This window comes from Octopus bimaculoides, chromosome 5 (assembly GCF_046866305.1).
Source record: "Octopus bimaculoides isolate indiv1 chromosome 5, ASM4686630v1, whole genome shotgun sequence".
Lineage (NCBI taxonomy): Eukaryota > Metazoa > Mollusca > Cephalopoda > Octopoda > Octopodidae > Octopus > Octopus bimaculoides.
The window spans coordinates 37142288-37147287 of record NC_142932.1 but is presented as its reverse complement, the minus strand read 5'-3'; positions in this window follow the sequence as shown (position 1 = coordinate 37147287).

Sequence of the window (5000 nt, the reverse complement as noted above, 5' to 3'; positions counted from 1 at the left end):
AACTTGTACTATGTCAGCTAAAGTTAAATAAGAAAACATTTCGTAATTGTTTTTTTTTTTTCAATCTATTCAAAATAAACATCTGTGATTGCTCATCGTTCTTGACTAGGCAACTAGACTGCTTAATTCGATAAATTTTAAAGCATTTACTTGAAAATAGGATAGAATAAAGTCTGCACTGATTTAGAAGCAAGAAATGCAAGTCAGACATTTTTTAACGATGTTAGTTTCCGTGTGAATTATATTGTCTTTGTAGCATAAAAAGAAAAACAAAAGAACCAACTGGCTCGTCTTATTCAATCCATCGAGGAAATAAATTCCCGTTTGATGCCCAATATAAGTGTGTGTCTGTGCGTGTGTTTCTGTGTATGTGTGTATATGTATGTACGTGCGTGTGTGTTTGCACGTATATGTATGTATCTATTTGTGTGTATGTATAAAGACAAACACACAAGTGAAGTGAAAGCTTCTGAAAAGGCCAGAATAACGCATGCAGGACACAGGAGATATTTAAGGAAGAATTTTTCAATCGAGAAGGTGATTCACCATGAACGTTTTTGTTACAGAGCATGTCTTTCTTTTGCTGGGCTCAGACCTGATTTGCGAACCCATGGAAAACGAATCTCCACCAACTATTCTGCCTATATGTCTGTGCACACCTTTCAATGCAATGTATGCCAGAAAATTTGCAAAGGTAATGGAGGCCTCAAAAGTTGTTTTAAAATTCACATAGATCAGAACTTATTTGAAGCTCGTGGTGATACAAATTGCATATGGAATCTATGTGGGCGTCTTTTCAATATATTGTCTCCATTAAAAAGCCACACCAGATGCCATGATGGTTCTATGGATTAGGTACAGGTGTTCAAATTCTGCCTAATGAGTTAACAACCATCATACATATATACATACCATATGCATACACACACACACACACACACATACACATACACGCACACACCTACACACACACACACCTACACACATACACACATATACTTATGTAGAAATAATTAAGATTCAGTTAAATTAGATACTTAAGATGAAGCACCAAGTTCGCTCGGTATTATTCACACAGTTCGAAGTAAACGTGAATAAGCGCAAAGTAAGTAACATGATATCAAGTAGTGATGCAGTGCAACCGTTTCAAGCGGCTTCATGTAATTGAATAATACAATCATACAGCAATTTAAAGGCAGTGCTATCTTCAGCTGCCGAAATATAGAATTTTTTTAACGAGTATGACACATTAATACAATTATTTTCTGTAAATCCCTGTTATCCTGTTTTCTCATTTTCATATCCTTACTTCTCTTATCCCTTATAGATTGTTGTTTTTCGGTCTTAAATTGGTATTTCCAGTTACTTACGTCTCTGCAAGATAATTCTACTATATTCATTTAAGCGTATAAATGTTTGTGTATATGTATATATGCACATATGCACATGTGTATATGTGCGTGAATGTATATATATATATAAAGAAAAATCTCCTTGTATATGTATCTATCTGCATTATTTTACGTTCTACACATACTCATATCAGTACATCTTTTTTGAGTATTTATATTTTCAATACTTTAGATTTTATAATTGTTGTTTGAATATAGCTATGTATTAACATTACCACAATATCCCGCACCTGATTCATGACTTAAAATGAATAGATAGTATCTAAATCGTTCCAGATATTTCATATGTAAGTGTTTTGAGCAGTCTTTATAGAAACCACCCAATAATTAATTAATTAAGTACAAGGATGGCTATTAAACTGATTCTACATAATCTTACTTTTTAATGTTTATAATTTAGCTATTGGTTATGATATCATTTTAGAATTCTTAAAATTTATTTTATACTAACATTATTGTTTATAAACGTTCCTCCCATCGTGTCACTAATAAATTTTCTCTGCATTAGCAACTTAAATTTCTTAGTGCCTTGTTCAATTAAATAAGCCGCTTGAAACGGCCGTACTGCATTATTAAATGATGTCCTGCTACTTATTTCAATTATAAACACACACACACACACACACACACACACACACACACACACACACACACATATATATATATATATATATATATATATATATATATATATATATATATATATATATATATATATATATATATATATATATATATATATATATATATATATATATATATATATATATATATATATATATACAGACACATATATGTGTATAAGTGTATGTGTTTGTGTGCGTGCACCTAATTCTAATTACTTCACATTCTGCAAACACCGATATCTCTATTATTCATTAGTATCAGTGTCACACCAAACTGTTTGGGAAAAGTAAATATATTGTTTATGAATGTTGACTGATGCGTTATATAATTGTGTGCATCAAGAAAGAGACGAATTCCAATGATTTATATCTATAATACTATTAACAATCATAAACAATATAACAGTGCTTAATTGCTGCTTATTATTATTGTTGAAGATGCTGTTAAGTTGCATGAACTTAATTTATAGCACCTGAAATTATTCGAATCCAGTTGCCTTAGACTCAAGCACATACTGATATCAACATATAATGCTAAATTTATGACAAACATATAGATCTTTCATTCCCAAATATTACAAGTTAATTAATATTTCTGAAATTTATTTTGAATTAAACCTAGTTCCACATCTAAATCGCTAATAAAGTTATATTTATATGATGCTCACTGATTATTTATGTATGTTATTACGGTAAGAAACGCAATTCTATTAAAGTTTGGCAAGATAGTTCGGTTTGTCTGGAATGTAATAGTCATTCATAATGTATTCGAAAGTTGCGTTGGTGACGTAGGTTGAATTTTATTAAAAGCATAAACATTTGTTTGGAACGATACATTACTCGTAACACTCGCCCTTAAAAGATGAGTTCGAAGACGGTTGCAAAGCACATATTCAGCTAGTGGATGGGTATAATATATTTTTCATTTCATTAATTAAATTGGCACATTATCAAATATGAAACTGTTCTCTGTGAGATTGCCTTTGGGAAAACTTGAAATGTTTTGCTATAATGGTCAATACAGATATTAAAGTGATATCTAATACAGGTTCCTCTCTATGAATGCAACACATATGTTTGATCATGTTTTCATAAACGATATTCTTATTTATCAGTAAGTAATGTAATGTTTAAAATATCATCAAAGCGAAATCTCAATCACCATTAACATTTATATAATAATTGCGAATGTATATATGCGTAATCTTGTTCAGCTCAACAGTAATTAAATTATTAATATGTCTCTAAGTTTTGCGATGTGTTAACAGCAGTGTGATTCAAAATTCCCTATGAGCTTATATGTCATTATATCATGATTAACGGAAGGAAAAGTATTTGAATGTAAAAGTTGATGTGGAACAGACAAGTAAAAGATTAAATTCACTAAATCCAGCAGTAATTTGATCTCGTTGTATGAATTTGTAGTGTGTTAGTCTTGATAAGAATTTGTGCGTGTGAGAAAAAAATGTTTGTTATTTAGATGTAAAAATTTCATATTGTTGCTTCAAAACAAACCAGATTGAATTTTTTATTAAATCCGCCCCGTTATCGATTTGATATTTAGCAATTAGAGAGTAAACATTATTATAAACGAAAGCATAATCCCAGCAATAAATATATGAGATTATATGTTTTGGAAAAAGGTCATACTCTCATCTGATAGATATTAATTTGCACTTCACAACCTTACATATTAAGATAAAATTTTAAACTGACAAGGAAGAGAATTCAATAACAGTCATTAAATTACTAGCATCTGATAATAATATCTCAAATGACAGCAGAAGATGCAACGCATAATAAGATGTCTGGTATGTATACATATGATCTCAGTATCAAGTTATACAAAATCTAGTAAAAACAATTTAAGGTCGGAAAACAATAACTGTGTAGTCAACCTCTCCATAGTTTAAATGAAGTGATTGATGAACTGATGGAGCGCTTAAATTTGCAAGCTTCAACGTGCAGTGGATGCAGTTAGCTGAAGTATTTGAAACCCGACTAAACAAAATGCATTTTTGATACTGCCTATTATAACTTCATTTTTCATGTTGATATATATATATATATATATATATATATATATATATATATATATATATATATATATATATATATATATATATATATATATATATATATATATATATATATATATATATATATATATATCGATAGATAGATAGATAGATATAGAATATATATAGATATATTACTATACACACAGATATACATACACACATAAATACATGCATACATACATACATACATACATACATACATACATACATACATACATACATACATATCTTTATATCTGCAATGGAAATATTAAAAGTATATGTAAGAAATCCATTCCCTGAAAGTTGGAAGAAAGACCAACGTAGGATTTATATTAAACTTGGTAAGTCTGTAACAAAGACATTGAGCATGCTTCGCCAAGCAGGTGCTACGCAATGTTTCGAGTGGAACGGGTTCTCAAAAGGAAAGACCGTCCCTTGAAGGGCAATGTGCAATCTGGAAGACTGACCTTGAGCAACACACCCAGAAATGTGGAGAAAAATCAGCGGCTTGCGCAGAAGGAACGTCGCAAGACAATCAACGAAGTTTTGATGCGTTGGAGGGATGACATTTGATGAAGCTGAATTTGTGTATTGCGAAGTATTGAATTCTTCACGACAACTATGCACCCACGTATTGATCGTTCCTCCCTCGTGAGTTTTCCACTCTTTTAGCTACTCCGCATTTCGAAATTTGGGACAAGACGCGACTTTGAAAAAACTGTTGATTCCCGCAAAGCAAATTAAATATAATCTGGGTTTGCGGAAGGTTAATGTGGTAATAATATATAATATAATATAATATAATATAATATAATATAATATAATATAATATAATATAATATAATATATATATATATATATATATATATATATATATATATATATATATATATATATAT